We start from the raw sequence: 26357 nt of genomic DNA, 5'->3' as shown, positions 1-26357 counted from the left end.
GGAGGGGGAGGGTCACCCCAGGCTCCGAAGGGTAGTCCGGTAGCAGAGCGCGCATGCCCTGCCGCAGGCGGACAAAATAGAACAGGTCTAGAGGGGAGCAAGCTGCCGAACCGAAGAAATGAGCCTGCGTACGGAAGGCACCTTCATAAAACAAGTCGCCCCACGTGAGGATACCAAGCCGCTTGCACATTCGCTGAAACCCCGTCTCCAACAACAGCGACAGATCCGGATGATAAGACAGAGGCAAGGCCGGCGAGTAGAGAAAGGAAACGTCTAGCAAATGAGCCATCCGCTTCCAAGCATCCACCGTGCATGTCACCGTCGTGCGGGGCGTTTCCACATCTGACACCTTGCCCAAAACCATCCCCTCCAGAGGGAGCGGATGGGCGACCCAATGCTCAGCAGCAATCTGGGGCATGAACGGCGTGGGGCGCATCCAATGATAGGCATAATGCGCCTGAGCGCTGAGATAATAGAGTTCAAAATCAGGGACATCGAAACCGCCATCAGCATAAGGCAACGTAAGAGTAGCCCAGGCCACCCGTGGCTGCTTGCCCCCCCAGAACAATCGCAGAAGCTCAGAACGAAGTCTACGAAAGAAATAAGCACCAGGATGATACGGAAGGTTTTGAAAGAGATAAAGAAAGCGGGGCAGAACCACCATCTTGATAAGAGACGCCCTACCGGCCATGGAGAGAGGTAAAGACATCCATCTGGTGACATCATCCGCCAGCTTAGTAATGGCCACACCATAGTTGAGCCGAACCGCGTCTCCCCTATCCAAGGATACAACAATACCGAGATAACGCAACTCCGAGTCACACCATTCCAAAGGGTAGTCAAGGGGGAACCTGGCCACCGCAGCCGTGAGGGGGAAAAATTGAGACTTCCGCCAGTTGATATGAACCCCGGATACACCTCCAAAAGCGACCAGCTCCCGCAGGAGCGAATTAAGGTTATTCTCAGGGTCCTTGACATAGAGTGTGACGTCATCGGCGTATAAAGAAATGCCGACCTGCCGCTGAAGACAATTAAAGGCGCTCTGCTGATGAAACTGACGTATCCTACAGGCAAGCGGCTCAATGGCGATAGCAAACAAGAGGGGCGAGAGGGGGCACCCCTGTCGGGTCCCTCTCGTGAGAGGGAACGAGGGGGACAGCACCCCATTCACCACTACCCTCGCCATCGGATCAGTATATAAAAGCTTAACCCAAGAGATGAAAATCCTGGGGAACCCCATCCGACAAAGAACATCAATAAGGTAGCCCCACTCGACAGAGTCAAACGCCTTAGTGGCATCAAGAAAGATAGCGGCAACCGGGACAGTGGGATCAATGGTCGACACAAGCGAAAACAAAGTGCGAAGATTGTGAGATGTGGCGCGGCCGGGCACAAATCCCGACTGGTCAGGCAACACGATAACGGGCATGAGTTCGGCTAGTCTCACCGCCAAGACCTTCGCGAGAATTTTAACATCACAGTTGAGCAATGAGAGGGGCCTGTAAGAGCCCACATCCAGTGGATCCTTACCCGGCTTGAGCAGCGACGTGATGGCGACCTCCCGCATGGAGCCCGGTAGGCGTCCCTCCTCCAGCGACTCCTCAAACACCTCCCGGAGCACAGGGGCCATGATGTCAATATAGCACTTATAGAATTCAGCAGGAAGGCCATCCAGCCCGGCGGCCTTCCCATTAGAGAGAGACATGATGGCATTCCTGACCTCCTCCACCTCCAGGGGCCTGCCTAAGGACTCCCGATGACCGTCCGATAGCCAACAAAGCGCCAACTCGTCGAGGAAGCCACCGTATCGAGTCTCACCCGTCTGCTGTGTCGTGTAAAGGTGTGCATAGTGATCTATAAATGTGCGCTGAATCTCCGAAGTGTCACGACAGCGAGTGCCATCCGGAGACACCAATTCCAGCACGTCCGACCCATGCCTAGGATGTCTAGTAAGGGCAGCGAGGACCTTACCGGGCCGCTGCCCCTCGCAGTATCGCCTCGCCGTCCAGTATTTCCCCCTGTGCTTAGCCTCTCGAGCGGCCTCCTCTTCATACTCGGAGAGCTTAGTGCGGAACTGTGCCAAAAGATCAGGGTCTGAAGTCACCTGCATCCTGCGCTCCAAGTCTCGCAAGTCAGCCTCCAACCTCTCTAGGGTCCGAACAATCAGACGGAGTACTCCACAACTTTTAGAAATAGTGACACCCCGGATCGTGACCTTGAATGCCTCCCAAATGACCTCAATGCTCTCCACAGAGCCCTTGTTTCTAGGGAAGAACGCCTCCACCTCCGCACCGAGTTCCTCCTTGAACACCGGGTCAAGCAAAGCAGTCGGAAACAAACGCCAAGGCGGGCGCGGCCTGTGTAACCCGGGGACGGACAAATCAACCTTCACCGGACAGTGGTCGGAATACGTCCTGGCTAAATGTGTGACCCCCCTGAGGCCAGCCATCAACCCTCTAGAAAGAAATACATAGTCCAGTCTTGCCCATGATCGAGCATGTGTGGTGTAATGAGTGCCCTCCCTAGTGGCAGGGTGGGTGTGCCTCCAGCTGTCAACCATCCCGGCCTCCTCCACTATCCCCCGCAGCACATCCCTAGCCTGTACATTGTACTGAGGGCTACCCTCCGATCTGTCCAACTGGGCCTGAAACGCAAGATTGAAGTCACCCCCCCACACAATGTGAGTAGCATCCACAGCAAGAACATGACCCCACAGAGTGACAAAAAAGATTGGCGTATCAACATTGGGAGCATAGCAGTTAACAAACAGTATAGTGTTCTGCCCAAGCCGTCCCCACAGCAGCACATAGCGCCCCTCAGGGTCCCCCATAGATCCAAGTTCCTGAAATGCAAGCGACCTCTTAACAAGGGTGACAACCCCACGAGCATAATAAGAGTATGAAGCAAACCCCCTGGCCGCAGCCCACCTTCCGCCGAAAGTGGGGGAGGGAGCGGGGCGCAGATGCGTCTCCTGGAGAAAAGCAACATGAATAGCATGCCTGTCCAAATACTGTATCACACTACGACACTTCCTGGCATCATTAAGGCCCCGTACATTCCAGGTCAAAAACGAGATCTGATTCTCAGCAGCAGTTGACATCACATAACGTAAGGGCCCCACAGGACCCGGTAACCAAATACAGGGCATCCGACTACCATCAACAGCCAACGATAGGTCCACGCCCCAGGGAACGGGACGACCTCCACAAACACTCCATACATTTCCCAGTCGTCTCCAAAACAACCAATCAAGAACAAAACAACTCCCCCCCAATCGACCCATCCACGCAGCAAGCACTCAGGACAGACTACGCGCCACACGCCGCCAAGCCATTCCACGCGGCCCACATCTCGCACACGTGCTACGCTCGCAGAGCGCACCCCGGCACGTGGCAGCCTAAGATGGCGGCCGACGCACTCGGGCCCAAAATGGACGGAATCACGGATCCCAGAACCCGTCCCGTAAGATAGGAAAGTGGAACAGCCCGGATAGCGGGCGCAACGGCATTTCCGTGCACTCAGACAACAGTAGCAGCTACCAAAACGAACCAAAAGACCCGGGCAAACAGACATGGACAGCGTCAACCCCCCCCCATCCACCCACCTGACACCACCCCAACTATCAGGCCGCATACACCCCTCCCCCCCATCCCTCAACACACATCCAGTCAACCAACATAGGACTAGAATCCAAACAAAAGGTAAACATGGGGCACACCCTCCGGGGAACCTTCCAGCGGTGCACGACACCACTCCCTCACGCCACGCCAGTGTCCGCGCCAACGAGTATCAGGCGGCACCAGGCGCAGCACGGGGGGGTGGGTGCCCAGAGCGCGACATCCCATAACACCATCCCGCGGTGCCATCCCAACCCCACAAAAACAGCAAAACGCACTCACTCGTCATAAGACAGACACAACCCACACATCAGCAAAAAAGTCAAAAACGGACAATAGCTAGGCCGTAAATACTGAGAAGGAAGCCAGCAGGTCTAAATACAAAAGTTACATGTCCACAATACTACAAGAATCGGGAAGAAGATAGACAAACTCCAAAGTCACCAGAATCAGGCGACCTCCTCCTCAGCAGCCGAATGATCACCCTCCGGATCTCGATCGTCACCACGATCCCCAGCAGCGCGCTCGCGCTGGAGGCGCTTCGCAAAGTCCTCAGCATGCTGTGGGTTGGTGAAAAAATGTTGTTTAGCCTGATGCGTCACTCTAAGTTTAGCCGGATAAAGCAAGGCGTAGTCCACTTGAAGGTCCCGAAGCTTCCTCTTCACCCCCAAAAACTTCCGACGCTGGTCCTGCACCAGCGGTGTGAAGTCGGGGTACATGGTGAAAGACACCCCTTCGAAGGAGAGAGCCCTGTTAGTGCGGGCCGCCTGAAGAGCAGCGTCTCGATCACGATAGTTCAAGAGGCGCGCAATGATGGGCCGCGGTGCAGCCCCAGAGGCCGGTCGAGGTCCCAATGTCCGATGCGCTCTCTCGACGATGAACTGGGACGAGAAGACTTCCGTCCCAATTGCGCCCACCAGTAGCCTCTCCACATAAGTCTCCATTTTGCCCACATTCGTGGACTCCGGCACACCTACAATGCGCACGTTGTTGCGCCTACTCCTCGCCTCCAACTCCTCGTTCTTGGCGGCAATGACACGCAAGATATTGTCCATTCTCGCCAGTTGGGTGGTATGGGTGGCCGCCGTGTCATCATGGTCCGAAATGCGCTGTTCTGCCGCCGTCAAGCGCTCCTCATGCACGTCCAATTTCTGAACAACCGCATCCATGCGCGACGATATCTTGTCCACTTTGTCCACTATAGTGGCGAACCCCTGCCTCATCTCCTGCATCATTTGGGCGAAGTCCGGCGGAGGTGGGTGCGGGACACTCTCAGCGACATTTGGGGGGGGGGACCGCGAAGCCCCAGCTTCCTGAAGCGAACGCGCCCCACGCCTGGCCCCTCCAGAGTCAAAGGACAGTTTGGACTGTTTAGTGTCCGGCTTCCCCATAACGGTGGTAAAGAAGGGAAATGAGGCAAATGGGGATCAGGATACAGTTCGGACAAGGGCCCCGGCCAAGCAGTAAGCAGCTCGAATCGTGGGGGCACGAGCAGGCCAATACACCCCGCCACTCCCACCGACGAGTAAAGGCCGTCGTCGTGCCCAGCCCAAGGGGGGCAAACCCTCAACACCCAGGTATTAAATCCGTTGTACCTCCGTGGGCGATGGTATCTGGCCAGGCAGATGGGAGAGCCGAGAGATAAGTCCGACACCAAGGGAGAACCAAGCGTCTCGCCCGGCCAGCAACCGAACTTGGCGGAGAAGGGCGGAGCTAGGCCTACACCCCACGTGCAGAGCCCCGGACTGGCATGAACAGTGACGCCGGGCAAGAGGGCATCAGACTTCCAGAGCGCGAGTCGGAGAAACTTGGGACCGTCGTAACTTCGGCCAGCAACCTCCGAATGGCTCAGGAGTTGGACCGTGGGTGGACAGCCGATATCCCAGCCGATCCGTGGGGTCAGGTCAGGGCGCAGCGATGGTAAACAGGATACCTAGGCGGATAATAGCTCCGGGCAGCGGGAGCCTCACGACAGTGCGGCCATTCCGCAGTGCGCCCTCTAGCGCCCCCCCCCGATTAATCAGCCATATATAAAAAAATAAACAAATACGTGGGCAAACATCTCAATCGCACCTTCTGCTACATACATTGTCCTAATATATGATAAGTTTCATAAAGCAGAGTCACAACACACATGTGCTGGTAATAAATTTGTTACAGTGGGCAAACAATGGAAGGGCTGAGGCCCGACCAGACATTGTAACTCCAGCATCTCTATGTTAAAAAGCATTTCTAGGCAATATCTAGCCTCTGAAAAAATATGCAAGATCCACCGATAAATCTGGCAAAAGTCCCTAACATTTTGTGCATACTTGTGCTCTCACCTGAATGTAGCGCCACCTTGTAGCTGTCGAAGGAAACTGCTGCTCACAAAATGTTTTATCAGAAGGCAAGTTGAGAGGAATCCAAGAGTCAGATGTCCATGGAAAGAACCACTCACTGAAGCAGGAATGTTGGAGGCTTCATATTCGCATAGTTTCCTGTCCAACGTCCACTCACGTCCCGAACGCTCCCAAACGCTCAAAAGCCTCACACCGGGCAAGCCCTCACCGGGTATATCTCTGGCTCCAAGGTAAAGCCAAATCCTGAGCATGCTAGTGCTAGGATCACAGAGCGAGAGAGAGATGGTTCAAGAGCTACTGTCTTGATAAAGGCCTGAAACGGCTAGTGCCTAAGAGTGTCTGACTTTCAGTTATGACTGATTGTGAGAGGGGAAGATGAAGTTTTTCTGCACCCAGCATGCCTTGGGATATACTTATGCAAATGAGGTGAGAGCCAGACCAATCCCATGCTACTCTGCCTAATGCTCCTTATCTGCATAAAAAGAACACTTTCACAACAGAGCAAAGTGGCGCAGCGGAAGCGTGCTGGGCCCATAACCCAGAGGTCGATGGATCGAAACCATCCTCTGCTAATTTTGCTTGATTTTACTTCCAAGGACCAAGCTGTCATTTCCACGCTACCAGCAAGGAAAAGCGCAAGCTTGTGTCAGCTATGTGAGAAAAGACTTCTCAACTATCTGTGTCTGCTGAAATACAAGAGAGGGATCGTCAAAAGCTCCACACTGTACTTTGAAAGTAAAGGCACACAATAATAAGCATGAATGACTGGTGGGACCTTCAAACACTTTTATGTGGAGGCTTTGAATTTCATTCTTCCCTTTTTTGTTCTGCTCTTATCTATCTCCTGGGCATTTCATGGAATGTTCTCTATTTCTCTTCCCTGCTTTGCTTCCCATGCTGCCTCTATGTGTTCATATCTATTATTTGTATTGCTGCTTTCCATTCTTCTCTTCTGCACAGCTTTGTCCTTGGTTTCAATCCCAGTTCCTTACCCTCTACAAAAACTTTCTATTGCTTTTCATGTTGGTATCTAAACCAAATGCACCATTGAAGCTGGTGCATGATAGTCATTGAACTCAGGGTCCTAATGTTTAGAACCGAGAGCGCAAAGATCAGAGGGCGTTGGTGGTATAGTGGTGAGCATAGCTGCCTTCCAAGCAGTTGACCCGGGTTCGATTCCCGGCCAACGCAGTACAAATACTTATATATTCTGCAAGCAGGATATGTTTTAAAGCAACATTTCACAAAATGGTAATATAATTAAGAGGTTAATCAGCCATTATATAAAAAATAAACAAATATGTAGGCAAGCATTTCGATCGCCCCTTCTGCTATATTCATTGTCCTAATATATGATAAGTTTCATAAAGCAGAGTCACCACTCACATGTACTGGTAAAAAAATATGTTACAGTGGCAGACAATGAAAGGGCTGAGGCCTGACCAGACATTTTAACTCCAGCATCTCTATGTTAAAAAGCATTTCCTAGGCAATATTTAGCCTCTGAAAAAAATATGCAAGATCCAGCAATAAATCTGGCAAAAGTCCCCAACATTTTGTGCATACTTGTGCCCTCACCTGAATGTAGCACCACCTTGTAGCCGTCGGAGGTAACTGCAGCTCACAAAATGTTTCATCAGAGGGCAAGTTTAGAGGAATCCAAAAGGCAGATGTCCATGGAAAGAGCCTCCGACTGCAGCAGGAAGTTTGGATGCTTCAAATTTGCATAGCTTCCAGTCCAACGTCCTCTCATGTACCGAATGCTCCCAAACGCTCTAAAGCCTTATACCCGGCAAGCCCTCACCGGGTAGATCTCTGGCTCCCAGGTAAAGCCAAATACTGAGCATGCAAGCACTAGGATCACAGAGAGAGAGAGAGAGACAGAGAGCGTCGGAGAGCTGTTGTCTTGTTAAAGGCCTGAAACGGCTAGTGCCCAAGAGGGTCTGGACTTTCAGTTGTGACTGATTGTGAGAGGGGAAGATAAAGATTTTCTGCACCCAGCATGCCTTGCGATATACTTAGGCAAATGAGGTGAGAGCCCGACCAATCCCACGTCACTTCTCTGAATGCCTCCTCATCTGCATAAAGAGAACACTTTCACAAAGGAGCAGAGTGGCGCAGCGGAAGCGTGCTGGGCCCATAACCCAGAGGTCGATGGATCGAAACCATCCTCTGCTAATTTTGCTTGATTTTCCTTCCAAGGACCAAGCTGTCATTTCCACATAGCCAGAAAGGAAAAGTGCAAGCTTGTGCCAGCTATGTGAGAAAAGACCTCTCAACTATTCGTGTCTGTGTAATACAAGAGTGATCGTGAAAGGTACAACCCTGTACTTTGAAAGTAAAGACACACAATTATAACCATAAATGACTGACTGGTGGGAGCTTCACACAACTTTCTGGGCATGCTTTGAATTTCATTCTTCCCTTTTTGTTCTGCTCTTATCTATCTCCTGGGCATTTCATGGAATGTTCTCTTTCTCTTCCCTGCTTTGCTTCCCATGCTGCCTATATATGCTCATTTCTACTATTTGTACTGTTGCTTTTCATTTCTTCTCTTCTGCACAACTTTGTCCTTGGTTTCAATCCCCAGTTCCTTACCCTCTGCAAAAAACGTTCTACTGCTTCTCATGTTGGTATCTAAACCAAATGCACCATTGAAGCTGGTGCAAGATAGTCATTGATTTCTGCAACGTAATATTTAGAACCGAGAGCTAACACATCAGAGGGCGTTGGTGGTATAGTGGTGAGCATAGCTGCTTCCCAAGCAGTTGACCCGGGTTCGATTCCCGGCCAACGCACTGAAAATACTTATATATTCTGCAAGCAGGATATATTGTAATGCAACATGTCACAAAATGGAAATTTCACGAACAGATTAATCAGCCATATATAAAAAAATAAACAAATACGTGGGCAAACATCTCAATCGCACCTTCTGCTACATACATTGTCCTAATATATGATAAGTTTCATAAAGCAGAGTCACAACACACATGTGCTGGTAATAAATTTGTTACAGTGGGCAAACAATGGAAGGGCTGAGGCCCGACCAGACATTGTAACTCCAGCATCTCTATGTTAAAAAGCATTTCTAGGCAATATCTAGCCTCTGAAAAAATATGCAAGATCCACCGATAAATCTGGCAAAAGTCCCTAACATTTTGTGCATACTTGTGCTCTCACCTGAATGTAGCGCCACCTTGTAGCTGTCGAAGGAAACTGCTGCTCACAAAATGTTTTATCAGAAGGCAAGTTGAGAGGAATCCAAGAGTCAGATGTCCATGGAAAGAACCACTCACTGAAGCAGGAATGTTGGAGGCTTCATATTCGCATAGTTTCCTGTCCAACGTCCACAACGCTCCCAAACGCTCAAAAGCCTCACACCGGGCAAGCCCTCACCGGGTATATCTCTGGCTCCAAGGTAAAGCCAAATCCTGAGCATGCTAGTGCTAGGATCACAGAGCGAGAGAGAGATGGTTCAAGAGCTACTGTCTTGATAAAGGCCTGAAACGGCTAGTGCCTAAGAGTGTCTGACTTTCAGTTATGACTGATTGTGAGAGGGGAAGATGAAGTTTTTCTGCACCCAGCATGCCTTGGGATATACTTATGCAAATGAGGTGAGAGCCAGACCAATCCCATGCTACTCTGCCTAATGCTCCTTATCTGCATAAAAAGAACACTTTCACAACAGAGCAAAGTGGCGCAGCGGAAGCGTGCTGGGCCCATAACCCAGAGGTCGATGGATCGAAACCATCCTCTGCTAATTTTGCTTGATTTTACTTCCAAGGACCAAGCTGTCATTTCCACGCTACCAGCAAGGAAAAGCGCAAGCTTGTGTCAGCTATGTGAGAAAAGACTTCTCAACTATCTGTGTCTGCTGAAATACAAGAGAGGGATCGTCAAAAGCTCCACACTGTACTTTGAAAGTAAAGGCACACAATAATAAGCATGAATGACTGGTGGGACCTTCAAACACTTTTATGTGGAGGCTTTGAATTTCATTCTTCCCTTTTTTGTTCTGCTCTTATCTATCTCCTGGGCATTTCATGGAATGTTCTCTATTTCTCTTCCCTGCTTTGCTTCCCATGCTGCCTCTATGTGTTCATATCTATTATTTGTATTGCTGCTTTCCATTCTTCTCTTCTGCACAGCTTTGTCCTTGGTTTCAATCCCAGTTCCTTACCCTCTACAAAAACTTTCTATTGCTTTTCATGTTGGTATCTAAACCAAATGCACCATTGAAGCTGGTGCATGATAGTCATTGAACTCAGGGTCCTAATGTTTAGAACCGAGAGCGCAAAGATCAGAGGGCGTTGGTGGTATAGTGGTGAGCATAGCTGCCTTCCAAGCAGTTGACCAGGGTTCGATTCCCGGCCAACGCAGTACAAATACTTATATATTCTGCAAGCAGGATATATTTTAAAGCAACATTTCACAAAATGGTAATATAATTAAGAGGTTAATCAGCCATTATATAAAAAATAAACAAATATGTAGGCAAGCATTTCGATCGCCCCTTCTGCTATATTCATTGTCCTAATATATGATAAGTTTCATAAAGCAGAGTCACCACTCACATGTACTGGTAAAAAAATATGTTACAGTGGGCAGACAATGAAAGGGCTGAGGCCCGACCAGACATTTTAACTCCAGCATCTCTATGTTAAAAAGCATTTCCTAGGCAATATTTAGCCTCTGAAAAAAATATGCAAGATCCAGCAATAAATCTGGCAAAAGTCCCCAACATTTTGTGCATACTTGTGCCCTCACCTGAATGTAGCACCACCTTGTAGCCGTCGGAGGTAACTGCAGCTCACAAAATGTTTCATCAGAGGGCAAGTTTAGAGGAATCCAAAAGGCAGATGTCCATGGAAAGAGCCTCCGACTGCAGCAGGAAGTTTGGATGCTTCAAATTTGCATAGCTTCCAGTCCAACGTCCTCTCATGTACCGAACGCTCCCAAACGCTCTAAAGCCTTATACCGGCAAGCCCTCACCGGGTAGATCTCTGGCTCCCAGGTAAAGCCAAATACTGAGCATGCAAGCACTAGGATCACAGAGAGAGAGAGAGACAGAGAGCGTCGGAGAGCTGTTGTCTTGTTAAAGGCCTGAAACGGCTAGTGAATAAGAGGGTCTGGACTTTCAGTTGTGACTGATTGTGAGAGGGGAAGATAAAGATTTTCTGCACCCAGCATGCCTTGCGATATACTTAGGCAAATGAGGTGAGAGCCCGACCAATCCCACGTCACTTCTCTGAATGCCTCCTCATCTGCATAAACAGAACACTTTCACAAAGGAGCAGAGTGGCGCAGCGGAAGCGTGCTGGGCCCATAACCCAGAGGTCGATGGATCGAAACCATCCTCTGCTAATTTTGCTTGATTTTCCTTCCAAGGACCAAGCTGTCATTTCCACATAGCCAGAAAGGAAAAGTGCAAGCTTGTACCAGCTATGTGAGAAAAGACTTCTCAACTATTCGTGTCTGTGTAATACAAGAGTGATCGTGAAAGGTACAACCCTGTACTTTGAAAGTAAAGACACACAATTATAACCATAAATGACTGGTGGGAGCTTCACACAACTTTCTGGGCATGCTTTGAATTTCATTCTTCCCTTTTTGTTCTGCTCTTATCTATCTCCTGGGCATTTCATGGAATGTTCTCTTTCTCTTCCCTGCTTTGCTTCCCATGCTGCCTATATATGCTCATTTCTACTATTTGTACTGTTGCTTTTCATTTCTTCTCTTCTGCACAACTTTGTCCTTGGTTTCAATCCCCAGTTCCTTACCCTCTGCAAAAAACGTTCTACTGCTTCTCATGTTGGTATCTAAACCAAATGCACCATTGAAGCTGGTGCAAGATAGTCATTGATTTCTGCAACGTAATATTTAGAACCGAGAGCTAACACATCAGAGGGCGTTGGTGGTATAGTGGTGAGCATAGCTGCTTCCCAAGCAGTTGACCCGGGTTCGATTCCCGGCCAACGCACTGAAAATACTTATATATTCTGCAAGCAGGATATATTGTAATGCAACATGTCACAAAATGGAAATTTCACGAACAGATTAATCAGCCATATATAAAAAAATAAACAAATACGTGGGCAAACATCTCAATCGCACCTTCTGCTACATACATTGTCCTAATATATGATAAGTTTCATAAAGCAGAGTCACAACACACATGTGCTGGTAATAAATTTGTTACAGTGGGCAAACAATGGAAGGGCTGAGGCCCGACCAGACATTGTAACTCCAGCATCTCTATGTTAAAAAGCATTTCTAGGCAATATCTAGCCTCTGAAAAAATATGCAAGATCCACCGATAAATCTGGCAAAAGTCCCTAACATTTTGTGCATACTTGTGCTCTCACCTGAATGTAGCGCCACCTTGTAGCTGTCGAAGGAAACTGCTGCTCACAAAATGTTTTATCAGAAGGCAAGTTGAGAGGAATCCAAGAGTCAGATGTCCATGGAAAGAACCACTCACTGAAGCAGGAATGTTGGAGGCTTCATATTCGCATAGTTTCCTGTCCAACGTCCACAACGCTCCCAAACGCTCAAAAGCCTCACACCGGGCAAGCCCTCACCGGGTATATCTCTGGCTCCAAGGTAAAGCCAAATCCTGAGCATGCTAGTGCTAGGATCACAGAGCGAGAGAGAGATGGTTCAAGAGCTACTGTCTTGATAAAGGCCTGAAACGGCTAGTGCCTAAGAGTGTCTGACTTTCAGTTATGACTGATTGTGAGAGGGGAAGATGAAGTTTTTCTGCACCCAGCATGCCTTGGGATATACTTATGCAAATGAGGTGAGAGCCAGACCAATCCCATGCTACTCTGCCTAATGCTCCTTATCTGCATAAAAAGAACACTTTCACAACGGAGCAAAGTGGCGCAGCGGAAGCGTGCTGGGCCCATAACCCAGAGGTCGATGGATCGAAACCATCCTCTGCTAATTTTGCTTGATTTTACTTCCAAGGACCAAGCTGTCATTTCCACGCTACCAGCAAGGAAAAGCGCAAGCTTGTGCCAGCTATGTGAGAAAAGACTTCTCAACTATCTGTGTCTGCTGAAATACAAGAGAGGGATCGTCAAAAGCTCCACACTGTACTTTGAAAGTAAAGGCACACAATAATAAGCATGAATGACTGGTGGGACCTTCAAACACTTTTATGTGGAGGCTTTGAATTTCATTCTTCCCTTTTTTGTTCTGCTCTTATCTATCTCCTGGGCATTTCATGGAATGTTCTCTATTTCTCTTCCCTGCTTTGCTTCCCATGCTGCCTCTATGTGTTCATATCTATTATTTGTATTGCTGCTTTCCATTCTTCTCTTCTGCACAGCTTTGTCCTTGGTTTCAATCCCAGTTCCTTACCCTCTACAAAAACTTTCTATTGCTTTTCATGTTGGTATCTAAACCAAATGCACCATTGAAGCTGGTGCATGATAGTCATTGAACTCAGGGTCCTAATGTTTAGAACCGAGAGCGCAAAGATCAGAGGGCGTTGGTGGTATAGTGGTGAGCATAGCTGCCTTCCAAGCAGTTGACCCGGGTTCGATTCCCGGCCAACGCAGTACAAATACTTATATATTCTGCAAGCAGGATATATTTTAAAGCAACATTTCACAAAATGGTAATATAATTAAGAGGTTAATCAGCCATTATATAAAAAATAAACAAATATGTAGGCAAGCATTTCGATCGCCCCTTCTGCTATATTCATTGTCCTAATATATGATAAGTTTCATAAAGCAGAGTCACCACTCACATGTACTGGTAAAAAAATATGTTACAGTGGGCAGACAATGAAAGGGCTGAGGCCCGACCAGACATTTTAACTCCAGCATCTCTATGTTAAAAAGCATTTCCTAGGCAATATTTAGCCTCTGAAAAAAATATGCAAGGTCCAGCAATAAATCTGGCAAAAGTCCCCAACATTTTGTGCATACTTGTGCCCTCACCTGAATGTAGCACCACCTTGTAGCCGTCGGAGGTAACTGCAGCTCACAAAATGTTTCATCAGAGGGCAAGTTTAGAGGAATCCAAAAGGCAGATGTCCATGGAAAGAGCCTCCGACTGCAGCAGGAAGTTTGGATGCTTCAAATTTGCATAGCGTCCAGTCCAACGTCCTCTCATGTACCGAACGCTCCCAAACGCTCTAAAGCCTTATACCGGCAAGCCCTCACCGGGTAGATCTCTGGCTCCCAGGAAAAGCCAAATACTGAGCATGCAAGCACTAGGATCACAGAGAGAGAGAGAGACAGAGAGCGTCGGAGAGCTGTTGTCTTGTTAAAGGCCTGAAACGGCTAGTGCCTAAGAGGGTCTGGACTTTCAGTTGTGACTGATTGTGAGAGGGGAAGATAAAGATTTTCTGCACCCAGCATGCCTTGCGATATACTTAGGCAAATGAGGTGAGAGCCCGACCAATCCCACGTCACTTCTCTGAATGCCTCCTCATCTGCATAAAGAGAACACTTTCACAAAGGAGCAGAGTGGCGCAGCGGAAGCGTGCTGGGCCCATAACCCAGAGGTCGATGGATCGAAACCATCCTCTGCTAATTTTGCTTGATTTTCCTTCCAAGGACCAAGCTGTCATTTCCACATAGCCAGAAAGGAAAAGTGCAAGCTTGTGCCAGCTATGTGAGAAAAGACTTCTCAACTATTCGTGTCTGTGTAATACAAGAGTGATCGTGAAAGGTACAACCCTGTACTTTGAAAGTAAAGACACACAATTATAACCATAAATGACTGACTGGTGGGAGCTTCACACAACTTTCTGGGCATGCTTTGAATTTCATTCTTCCCTTTTTGTTCTGCTCTTATCTATCTCCTGGGCATTTCATGGAATGTTCTCTTTCTCTTCCCTGCTTTGCTTCCCATGCTGCCTATATATGCTCATTTCTACTATTTGTACTGTTGCTTTTCATTTCTTCTCTTCTGCACAACTTTGTCCTTGGTTTCAATCCCCAGTTCCTTACCCTCTGCAAAAAACGTTCTACTGCTTCTCATGTTGGTATCTAAACCAAATGCACCATTGAAGCTGGTGCAAGATAGTCATTGATTTCTGCAACGTAATATTTAGAACCGAGAGCTAACACATCAGAGGGCGTTGGTGGTATAGTGGTGAGCATAGCTGCTTCCCAAGCAGTTGACCCGGGTTCGATTCCCGGCCAACGCACTGAAAATACTTATATATTCTGCAAGCAGGATATATTGTAATGCAACATGTCACAAAATGGAAATTTCACGAACAGATTAATCAGCCATATATAAAAAAATAAACAAATACGTGGGCAAACATCTCAATCGCACCTTCTGCTACATACATTGTCCTAATATATGATAAGTTTCATAAAGCAGAGTCACAACACACATGTGCTGGTAATAAATTTGTTACAGTGGGCAAACAATGGAAGGGCTGAGTCCCGACCAGACATTGTAACTCCAGCATCTCTATGTTAAAAAGCATTTCTAGGCAATATCTAGCCTCTGAAAAAATATGCAAGATCCACCGATAAATCTGGCAAAAGTCCCTAACATTTTGTGCATACTTGTGCTCTCACCTGAATGTAGCGCCACCTTGTAGCTGTCGAAGGAAACTGCTGCTCACAAAATGTTTTATCAGAAGGCAAGTTGAGAGGAATCCAAGAGTCAGATGTCCATGGAAAGAACCACTCACTGAAGCAGGAATGTTGGAGGCTTCATATTCGCATAGTTTCCTGTCCAACGTCCACAACGCTCCCAAACGCTCAAAAGCCTCACACCGGGCAAGCCCTCACCGGGTATATCTCTGGCTCCAAGGTAAAGCCAAATCCTGAGCATGCTAGTGCTAGGATCACAGAGCGAGAGAGAGAAGGTTCAAGAGCTACTGTCTTGATAAAGGCCTGAAACGGCTAGTGCCTAAGAGTGTCTGACTTTCAGTTATGACTGATTGTGAGAGGGGAAGATGAAGTTTTTCTGCACCCAGCATGCCTTGGGATATACTTATGCAAATGAGGTGAGAGCCAGACCAATCCCATGCTACTCTGCCTAATGCTCCTTATCTGCATAAAAAGAACACTTTCACAACGGAGCAGAGTGGCGCAGCGGAAGCGTGCTGGGCCCATAACCCAGAGGTCGATAGATCGAAACCATCCTCTGCTAATTTTGCTTGATTTTACTTCCAAGGACCAAGCTGTCATTTCCACGCTACCAGCAAGGAAAAGCGCAAGCTTGTGCCAGCTATGTGAGAAAAGACTTCTCAACTATCTGTGTCTGCTGAAATACAAGAGAGGGATCGTCAAAGGCTCCACACTGTACTTTGAAAGTAAAGGCACACAATAATAAGCATGAATGACTGGTGGGACCTTCAAACACTTTTATGTGGAGGCTTTGAATTTCATTCTTCCCTTTTTTGTTCTGCTCTTATCTATCTCCTGGGCATTTCATGGAATGTTCTCTATTTCTCTTCCCTGCTTTGCTTCCCATGCTGCCTCTATGTGTTCATATCTATTATTTGTATTGCTGCTTTCCATTCTTCTCTTCTGCACAGCTTTGTCCTTGGTTTCAATCCCAGTTCCTTACCCTCTACAAAAACTTTCTATTGCTTTTCATGTTGGTATCTAAACCAAATGCACCATTGAAGCTGGTGCATGATAGTCATTGAACTCAGGGTCCTAATGTTTAGAACCGAGAGCGCAAAGATCAGAGGGCGTTGGTGGTATAGTGGTGAGCATAGCTGCCTTCCAAGCAGTTGACCCGGGTTCGATTCCCGGCCAACGCAGTACAAATACTTATATATTCTGCAAGCAGGATATATTTTAAAGCAACATTTCACAAAATGGTAATATAATTAAGAGGTTAATCAGCCATTATATAAAAAATAAACAAATATGTAGGCAAGCATTTCGATCGCCCCTTCTGCTATATTCATTGTCCTAATATATGATAAGTTTCATAAAGCAGAGTCACCACTCACATGTACTGGTAAAAAAATATGTTACAGTGGGCAGACAATGAAAGGGCTGAGGCCCAACCAGACCTTTTAACTCCAGCATCTCTATGTTAAAAAGCATTTCCTAGGCAATATTTAGCCTCTGAAAAAAATATGCAAGATCCAGCAATAAATCTGGCAAAAGTCCCCAACATTTTGTGCATACTTGTGCCCTCACCTGAATGTAGCACCACCTTGTAGCCGTCGGAGGTAACTGCAGCTCACAAAATGTTTCATCAGAGGGCAAGTTTAGAGGAATCCAAAAGGCAGATGTCCATGGAAAGAGCCTCCGACTGCAGCAGGAAGTTTGGATGCTTCAAATTTGCATAGCTTCCAGTCCAACGTCCTCTCATGTACCGAACGCTCCCAAACGCTCTAAAGCCTTATACCGGCAAGCCCTCACCGGGTAGATCTCTGGCTCCCAGGAAAAGCCAAATACTGAGCATGCAAGCACTAGGATCACAGAGAGAGAGAGAGACAGAGAGCGTCGGAGAGCTGTTGTCTTGTTAAAGGCCTGAAACGGCTAGTGCCTAAGAGGGTCTGGACTTTCAGTTGTGACTGATTGTGAGAGGGGAAGATAAAGATTTTCTGCACCCAGCATGCCTTGCGATATACTTAGGCAAATGAGGTGAGAGCCCGACCAATCCCACGTCACTTCTCTGAATGCCTCCTCATCTGCATAAAGAGAACACTTTCACAAAGGAGCAGAGTGGCGCAGCGGAAGCGTGCTGGGCCCATAACCCAGAGGTCGATGGATCGAAACCATCCTCTGCTAATTTTGCTTGATTTTCCTTCCAAGGACCAAGCTGTCATTTCCACATAGCCAGAAAGGAAAAGTGCAAGCTTGTGCCAGCTATGTGAGAAAAGACTTCTCAACTATTCGTGTCTGTGTAATACAAGAGTGATCGTGAAAGGTACAACCCTGTACTTTGAAAGTAAAGACACACAATTATAACCATAAATGACTGACTGGTGGGAGCTTCACACAACTTTCTGGGCATGCTTTGAATTTCATTCTTCCCTTTTTGTTCTGCTCTTATATATCTCCTGGGCATTTCATGGAATGTTCTCTTTCTCTTCCCTGCTTTGCTTCCCATGCTGCCTATATATGCTCATTTCTACTATTTGTACTGTTGCTTTTCATTTCTTCTCTTCTGCACAACTTTGTCCTTGGTTTCAATCCCCAGTTCCTTACCCTCTGCAAAAAACGTTCTACTGCTTCTCATGTTGGTATCTAAACCAAATGCACCATTGAAGCTGGTGCAAGATAGTCATTGATTTCTGCAACGTAATATTTAGAACCGAGAGCTAACACATCAGAGGGCGTTGGTGGTATAGTGGTGAGCATAGCTGCTTCCCAAGCAGTTGACCCGGGTTCGATTCCCGGCCAACGCACTGAAAATACTTATATATTCTGCAAGCAGGATATATTGTAATGCAACATGTCACAAAATGGAAATTTCACGAACAGATTAATCAGCCATATATAAAAAAATAAACAAATACGTGGGCAAACATCTCAATCGCACCTTCTGCTACATACATTGTCCTAATATATGATAAGTTTCATAAAGCAGAGTCACAACACACATGTGCTGGTAATAAATTTGTTACAGTGGGCAAACAATGGAAGGGCTGAGGCCCGACCAGACATTGTAACTCCAGCATCTCTATGTTAAAAAGCATTTCTAGGCAATATCTAGCCTCTGAAAAAATATGCAAGATCCACCGATAAATCTGGCAAAAGTCCCTAACATTTTGTGCATACTTGTGCTCTCACCTGAATGTAGCGCCACCTTGTAGCTGTCGAAGGAAACTGCTGCTCACAAAATGTTTTATCAGAAGGCAAGTTGAGAGGAATCCAAGAGTCAGATGTCCATGAAAAGAACCACTCACTGAAGCAGGAATGTTGGAGGCTTCATATTCGCATAGTTTCCTGTCCAACGTCCACTCACGTCCCGAACGCTCCCAAACGCTCAAAAGCCTCACACCGGGCAAGCCCTCACCGGGTATATCTCTGGCTCCAAGGTAAAGCCAAATCCTGAGCATGCTAGTGCTAGGATCACAGAGCGAGAGAGAGATGGTTCAAGAGCTACTGTCTTGATAAAGGCCTGAAACGGCTAGTGCCTAAGAGTGTCTGACTTTCAGTTATGACTGATTGTGAGAGGGGAAGATGAAGTTTTTCTGCACCCAGCATGCCTTGGGATATACTTATGCAAATGAGGTGAGAGCCAGACCAATCCCATGCTACTCTGCCTAATGCTCCTTATCTGCATAAAAAGAACACTTTCACAACGGAGCAGAGTGGCGCAGCGGAAGCGTGCTGGGCCCATAACCCAGAGGTCGATGGATCAAAACCATCCTCTGCTAATTTTGCTTGATTTTACTTCCAAGGACCAAGCTGTCATTTCCACGCTACCAGCAAGGAAAAGCGCAAGCTTGTGCCAGCTATGTGAGAAAAGACTTCTCAACTATCTGTGTCTGCTGAAATACAAGAGAGGGATCGTCAAAGGCTCCACACTGTACTTTGAAAGTAAAGGCACACAATAATAAGCATGAATGACTGGTGGGACCTTCAAACACTTTTATGTGGAGGCTTGAATTTCATTCTTCCCTTTTTTGTTCTGCTCTTATCTATCTCCTGGGCATTTCATGGAATGTTCTCTATTTCTCTTCCCTGCTTTGCTTCCCATGCTGCCTCTATGTGTTCATATCTATTATTTGTATTGCTGCTTTCCATTCTTCTCTTCTGCACAGCTTTGTCCTTGGTTTCAATCCCAGTTCCTTACCCTCTACAAAAACTTTCTATTGCTTTTCATGTTGGTATCTAAACCAAATGCACCATTGAAGCTGGTGCATGATAGTCATTGAACTCAGGGTCCTAATGTTTAGAACCGAGAGCGCAAAGATCAGAGGGCGTTGGTGGTATAGTGGTGAGCATAGCTGCCTTCCAAGCAGTTGACCCGGGTTCGATTCCCGGCCAACGCAGTACAAATACTTATATATTCTGCAAGCAGGATATATTTTAAAGCAACATTTCACAAAATGGTAATATAATTAAGAGGTTAATCAGCCATTATATAAAAAATAAACAAATATGTAGGCAAGCATTTCGATCGCCCCTTCTGCTATATTCATTGTCCTAATATATGATAAGTTTCATAAAGCAGAGTCACCACTCACATGTACTGGTAAAAAAATATGTTACAGTGGGCAGACAATGAAAGGGCTGAGGCCCAACCAGACCTTTTAACTCCAGCATCTCTATGTTAAAAAGCATTTCCTAGGCAATATTTAGCCTCTGAAAAAAATATGCAAGGTCCAGCAATAAATCTGGCAAAAGTCCCCAACATTTTGTGCATACTTGTGCCCTCACCTGAATGTAGCACCACCTTGTAGCCGTCGGAGGTAACTGCAGCTCACAAAATGTTTCATCAGAGGGCAAGTTTAGAGGAATCCAAAAGGCAGATGTCCATGGAAAGAGCCTCCGACTGCAGCAGGAAGTTTGGATGCTTCAAATTTGCATAGCGTCCAGTCCAACGTCCTCTCATGTACCGAACGCTCCCAAACGCTCTAAAGCCTTATACCGGCAAGCCCTCACCGGGTAGATCTCTGGCTCCCAGGAAAAGCCAAATACTGAGCATGCAAGCACTAGGATCACAGAGAGAGAGAGAGACAGAGAGCGTCGGAGAGCTGTTGTCTTGTTAAAGGCCTGAAACGGCTAGTGCCTAAGAGGGTCTGGACTTTCAGTTGTGACTGATTGTGAGAGGGGAAGATAAAGATTTTCTGCACCCAGCATGCCTTGCGATATACTTAGGCAAATGAGGTGAGAGCCCGACCAATCCCACGTCACTTCTCTGAATGCCTCCTCATCTGCATAAAGAGAACACTTTCACAAAGGAGCAGAGTGGCGCAGCGGAAGCGTGCTGGGCCCATAACCCAGAGGTCGATGGATCGAAACCATCCTCTGCTAATTTTGCTTGATTTTCCTTCCAAGGACCAAGCTGTCATTTCCACATAGCCAGAAAGGAAAAGTGCAAGCTTGTGCCAGCTATGTGAGAAAAGACTTCTCAACTATTCGTGTCTGTGTAATACAAGAGTGATCGTGAAAGGTACAACCCTGTACTTTGAAAGTAAAGACACACAATTATAACCATAAATGACTGACTGGTGGGAGCTTCACACAACTTTCTGGGCATGCTTTGAATTTCATTCTTCCCTTTTTGTTCTGCTCTTATCTATCTCCTGGGCATTTCATGGAATGTTCTCTTTCTCTTCCCTGCTTTGCTTCCCATGCTGCCTATATATGCTCATTTCTACTATTTGTACTGTTGCTTTTCATTTCTTCTCTTCTGCACAACTTTGTCCTTGGTTTCAATCCCCAGTTCCTTACCCTCTGCAAAAAACGTTCTACTGCTTCTCATGTTGGTATCTAAACCAAATGCACCATTGAAGCTGGTGCAAGATAGTCATTGATTTCTGCAACGTAATATTTAGAACCGAGAGCTAACACATCAGAGGGCGTTGGTGGTATAGTGGTGAGCATAGCTGCTTCCCAAGCAGTTGACCCGGGTTCGATTCCCGGCCAACGCACTGAAAATACTTATATATTCTGCAAGCAGGATATATTGTAATGCAACATGTCACAAAATGGAAATTTCACGAACAGATTAATCAGCCATATATAAAAAAATAAACAAATACGTGGGCAAACATCTCAATCGCACCTTCTGCTACATACATTGTCCTAATATATGATAAGTTTCATAAAGCAGAGTCACAACACACATGTGCTGGTAATAAATTTGTTACAGTGGGCAAACAATGGAAGGGCTGAGTCCCGACCAGACATTGTAACTCCAGCATCTCTATGTTAAAAAGCATTTCTAGGCAATATCTAGCCTCTGAAAAAATATGCAAGATCCACCGATAAATCTGGCAAAAGTCCCTAACATTTTGTGCATACTTGTGCTCTCACCTGAATGTAGCGCCACCTTGTAGCTGTCGAAGGAAACTGCTGCTCACAAAATGTTTTATCAGAAGGCAAGTTGAGAGGAATCCAAGAGTCAGATGTCCATGGAAAGAACCACTCACTGAAGCAGGAATGTTGGAGGCTTCATATTCGCATAGTTTCCTGTCCAACGTCCACAACGCTCCCAAACGCTCAAAAGCCTCACACCGGGCAAGCCCTCACCGGGTATATCTCTGGCTCCAAGGTAAAGCCAAATCCTGAGCATGCTAGTGCTAGGATCACAGAGCGAGAGAGAGAAGGTTCAAGAGCTACTGTCTTGATAAAGGCCTGAAACGGCTAGTGCCTAAGAGTGTCTGACTTTCAGTTATGACTGATTGTGAGAGGGGAAGATGAAGTTTTTCTGCACCCAGCATGCCTTGGGATATACTTATGCAAATGAGGTGAGAGCCAGACCAATCCCATGCTACTCTGCCTAATGCTCCTTATCTGCATAAAAAGAACACTTTCACAACGGAGCAGAGTGGCGCAGCGGAAGCGTGCTGGGCCCATAACCCAGAGGTCGATAGATCGAAACCATCCTCTGCTAATTTTGCTTGATTTTACTTCCAAGGACCAAGCTGTCATTTCCACGCTACCAGCAAGGAAAAGCGCAAGCTTGTGCCAGCTATGTGAGAAAAGACTTCTCAACTATCTGTGTCTGCTGAAATACAAGAGAGGGATCGTCAAAGGCTCCACACTGTACTTTGAAAGTAAAGGCACACAATAATAAGCATGAATGACTGGTGGGACCTTCAAACACTTTTATGTGGAGGCTTTGAATTTCATTCTTCCCTTTTTTGTTCTGCTCTTATCTATCTCCTGGGCATTTCATGGAATGTTCTCTATTTCTCTTCCCTGCTTTGCTTCCCATGCTGCCTCTATGTGTTCATATCTATTATTTGTATTGCTGCTTTCCATTCTTCTCTTCTGCACAGCTTTGTCCTTGGTTTCAATCCCAGTTCCTTACCCTCTACAAAAACTTTCTATTGCTTTTCATGTTGGTATCTAAACCAAATGCACCATTGAAGCTGGTGCATGATAGTCATTGAACTCAGGGTCCTAATGTTTAGAACCGAGAGCGCAAAGATCAGAGGGCGTTGGTGGTATAGTGGTGAGCATAGCTGCCTTCCAAGCAGTTGACCCGGGTTCGATTCCCGGCCAACGCAGTACAAATACTTATATATTCTGCAAGCAGGATATATTTTAAAGCAACATTTCACAAAATGGTAATATAATTAAGAGGTTAATCAGCCATTATATAAAAAATAAACAAATATGTAGGCAAGCATTTCGATCGCCCCTTCTGCTATATTCATTGTCCTAATATATGATAAGTTTCATAAAGCAGAGTCACCACTCACATGTACTGGTAAAAAAATATGTTACAGTGGGCAGACAATGAAAGGGCTGAGGCCCAACCAGACCTTTTAACTCCAGCATCTCTATGTTAAAAAGCATTTCCTAGGCAATATTTAGCCTCTGAAAAAAATATGCAAGATCCAGCAATAAATCTGGCAAAAGTCCCCAACATTTTGTGCATACTTGTGCCCTCACCTGAATGTAGCACCACCTTGTAGCCGTCGGAGGTAACTGCAGCTCACAAAATGTTTCATCAGAGGGCAAGTTTAGAGGAATCCAAAAGGCAGATGTCCATGGAAAGAGCCTCCGACTGCAGCAGGAAGTTTGGATGCTTCAAATTTGCATAGCTTCCAGTCCAACGTCCTCTCATGTACCGAACGCTCCCAAACGCTCTAAAGCCTTATACCGGCAAGCCCTCACCGGGTAGATCTCTGGCTCCCAGGAAAAGCCAAATACTGAGCATGCAAGCACTAGGATCACAGAGAGAGAGAGAGACAGAGAGCGTCGGAGAGCTGTTGTCTTGTTAAAGGCCTGAAACGGCTAGTGCCTAAGAGGGTCTGGACTTTCAGTTGTGACTGATTGTGAGAGGGGAAGATAAAGATTTTCTGCACCCAGCATGCCTTGCGATATACTTAGGCAAATGAGGTGAGAGCCCGACCAATCCCACGTCACTTCTCTGAATGCCTCCTCATCTGCATAAAGAGAACACTTTCACAAAGGAGCAGAGTGGCGCAGCGGAAGCGTGCTGGGCCCATAACCCAGAGGTCGATGGATCGAAACCATCCTCTGCTAATTTTGCTTGATTTTCCTTCCAAGGACCAAGCTGTCATTTCCACATAGCCAGAAAGGAAAAGTGCAAGCTTGTGCCAGCTATGTGAGAAAAGACTTCTCAACTATTCGTGTCTGTGTAATACAAGAGTGATCGTGAAAGGTACAACCCTGTACTTTGAAAGTAAAGACACACAATTATAACCATAAATGACTGACTGGTGGGAGCTTCACACAACTTTCTGGGCATGCTTTGAATTTCATTCTTCCCTTTTTGTTCTGCTCTTATATATCTCCTGGGCATTTCATGGAATGTTCTCTTTCTCTTCCCTGCTTTGCTTCCCATGCTGCCTATATATGCTCATTTCTACTATTTGTACTGTTGCTTTTCATTTCTTCTCTTCTGCACAACTTTGTCCTTGGTTTCAATCCCCAGTTCCTTACCCTCTGCAAAAAACGTTCTACTGCTTCTCATGTTGGTATCTAAACCAAATGCACCATTGAAGCTGGTGCAAGATAGTCATTGATTTCTGCAACGTAATATTTAGAACCGAGAGCTAACACATCAGAGGGCGTTGGTGGTATAGTGGTGAGCATAGCTGCTTCCCAAGCAGTTGACCCGGGTTCGATTCCCGGCCAACGCACTGAAAATACTTATATATTCTGCAAGCAGGATATATTGTAATGCAACATGTCACAAAATGGAAATTTCACGAACAGATTAATCAGCCATATATAAAAAAATAAACAAATACGTGGGCAAACATCTCAATCGCACCTTCTGCTACATACATTGTCCTAATATATGATAAGTTTCATAAAGCAGAGTCACAACACACATGTGCTGGTAATAAATTTGTTACAGTGGGCAAACAATGGAAGGGCTGAGGCCCGACCAGACATTGTAACTCCAGCATCTCTATGTTAAAAAGCATTTCTAGGCAATATCTAGCCTCTGAAAAAATATGCAAGATCCACCGATAAATCTGGCAAAAGTCCCTAACATTTTGTGCATACTTGTGCTCTCACCTGAATGTAGCGCCACCTTGTAGCTGTCGAAGGAAACTGCTGCTCACAAAATGTTTTATCAGAAGGCAAGTTGAGAGGAATCCAAGAGTCAGATGTCCATGAAAAGAACCACTCACTGAAGCAGGAATGTTGGAGGCTTCATATTCGCATAGTTTCCTGTCCAACGTCCACTCACGTCCCGAACGCTCCCAAACGCTCAAAAGCCTCACACCGGGCAAGCCCTCACCGGGTATATCTCTGGCTCCAAGGTAAAGCCAAATCCTGAGCATGCTAGTGCTAGGATCACAGAGCGAGAGAGAGATGGTTCAAGAGCTACTGTCTTGATAAAGGCCTGAAACGGCTAGTGCCTAAGAGTGTCTGACTTTCAGTTATGACTGATTGTGAGAGGGGAAGATGAAGTTTTTCTGCACCCAGCATGCCTTGGGATATACTTATGCAAATGAGGTGAGAGCCAGACCAATCCCATGCTACTCTGCCTAATGCTCCTTATCTGCATAAAAAGAACACTTTCACAACGGAGCAGAGTGGCGCAGCGGAAGCGTGCTGGGCCCATAACCCAGAGGTCGATGGATCAAAACCATCCTCTGCTAATTTTGCTTGATTTTACTTCCAAGGACCAAGCTGTCATTTCCACGCTACCAGCAAGGAAAAGCGCAAGCTTGTGCCAGCTATGTGAGAAAAGACTTCTCAACTATCTGTGTCTGCTGAAATACAAGAGAGGGATCGTCAAAGGCTCCACACTGTACTTTGAAAGTAAAGGCACACAATAATAAGCATGAATGACTGGTGGGACCTTCAAACACTTTTATGTGGAGGCTTGAATTTCATTCTTCCCTTTTTTGTTCTGCTCTTATCTATCTCCTGGGCATTTCATGGAATGTTCTCTATTTCTCTTCCCTGCTTTGCTTCCCATGCTGCCTCTATGTGTTCATATCTATTATTTGTATTGCTGCTTTCCATTCTTCTCTTCTGCACAGCTTTGTCCTTGGTTTCAATCCCAGTTCCTTACCCTCTACAAAAACTTTCTATTGCTTTTCATGTTGGTATCTAAACCAAATGCACCATTGAAGCTGGTGCATGATAGTCATTGAACTCAGGGTCCTAATGTTTAGAACCGAGAGCGCAAAGATCAGAGGGCGTTGGTGGTATAGTGGTGAGCATAGCTGCCTTCCAAGCAGTTGACCCGGGTTCGATTCCCGGCCAACGCAGTACAAATACTTATATATTCTGCAAGCAGGATATATTTTAAAGCAACATTTCACAAA

General features: G+C 46.4%; 12 non-coding genes across 12 annotated transcripts; all 12 read left to right on the top strand.

The window, feature by feature from the left end:
- The first annotated feature begins 7078 nt into the window (after positions 1–7078).
- TRNAG-UCC (transfer RNA glycine (anticodon UCC)) lies at positions 7079–7150 on the top strand. Its single transcript has one exon. It is a non-coding gene; the product is annotated as a tRNA-Gly (tRNA).
- A 1535-nt stretch (positions 7151–8685) lies between these two features.
- On the top strand, positions 8686–8757 carry TRNAG-CCC (transfer RNA glycine (anticodon CCC)). Its single transcript has one exon. It is a non-coding gene; the product is annotated as a tRNA-Gly (tRNA).
- A 3113-nt stretch (positions 8758–11870) lies between these two features.
- On the top strand, positions 11871–11942 carry TRNAG-CCC (transfer RNA glycine (anticodon CCC)). Its single transcript has one exon. It is a non-coding gene; the product is annotated as a tRNA-Gly (tRNA).
- A 1512-nt stretch (positions 11943–13454) lies between these two features.
- Positions 13455–13526, top strand: TRNAG-UCC (transfer RNA glycine (anticodon UCC)). Its single transcript has one exon. It is a non-coding gene; the product is annotated as a tRNA-Gly (tRNA).
- Positions 13527–15059: 1533 nt separating this feature from the next.
- TRNAG-CCC (transfer RNA glycine (anticodon CCC)) lies at positions 15060–15131 on the top strand. The gene has a single exon. It is a non-coding gene; the product is annotated as a tRNA-Gly (tRNA).
- A 1512-nt stretch (positions 15132–16643) lies between these two features.
- Positions 16644–16715, top strand: TRNAG-UCC (transfer RNA glycine (anticodon UCC)). Its single transcript has one exon. It is a non-coding gene; the product is annotated as a tRNA-Gly (tRNA).
- Positions 16716–18248: 1533 nt separating this feature from the next.
- TRNAG-CCC (transfer RNA glycine (anticodon CCC)) lies at positions 18249–18320 on the top strand. Its single transcript has one exon. It is a non-coding gene; the product is annotated as a tRNA-Gly (tRNA).
- Positions 18321–19841: 1521 nt separating this feature from the next.
- TRNAG-UCC (transfer RNA glycine (anticodon UCC)) lies at positions 19842–19913 on the top strand. Its single transcript has one exon. It is a non-coding gene; the product is annotated as a tRNA-Gly (tRNA).
- Positions 19914–21446: 1533 nt separating this feature from the next.
- Positions 21447–21518, top strand: TRNAG-CCC (transfer RNA glycine (anticodon CCC)). Its single transcript has one exon. It is a non-coding gene; the product is annotated as a tRNA-Gly (tRNA).
- Positions 21519–23030: 1512 nt separating this feature from the next.
- Positions 23031–23102, top strand: TRNAG-UCC (transfer RNA glycine (anticodon UCC)). Its single transcript has one exon. It is a non-coding gene; the product is annotated as a tRNA-Gly (tRNA).
- Positions 23103–24635: 1533 nt separating this feature from the next.
- On the top strand, positions 24636–24707 carry TRNAG-CCC (transfer RNA glycine (anticodon CCC)). Its single transcript has one exon. It is a non-coding gene; the product is annotated as a tRNA-Gly (tRNA).
- A 1521-nt stretch (positions 24708–26228) lies between these two features.
- TRNAG-UCC (transfer RNA glycine (anticodon UCC)) lies at positions 26229–26300 on the top strand. Its single transcript has one exon. It is a non-coding gene; the product is annotated as a tRNA-Gly (tRNA).
- The last annotated feature ends 57 nt before the right edge of the window (positions 26301–26357 follow it).

The sequence above is a fragment of the Lissotriton vulgaris genome, chromosome 9 (assembly GCF_964263255.1).
Source record: "Lissotriton vulgaris chromosome 9, aLisVul1.2, whole genome shotgun sequence".
Taxonomy (NCBI): domain Eukaryota; kingdom Metazoa; phylum Chordata; class Amphibia; order Caudata; family Salamandridae; genus Lissotriton; species Lissotriton vulgaris.
The sequence above is the reverse complement of the archived record's forward strand: the minus strand, read 5'-3'. Positions and strand labels throughout refer to the sequence as shown.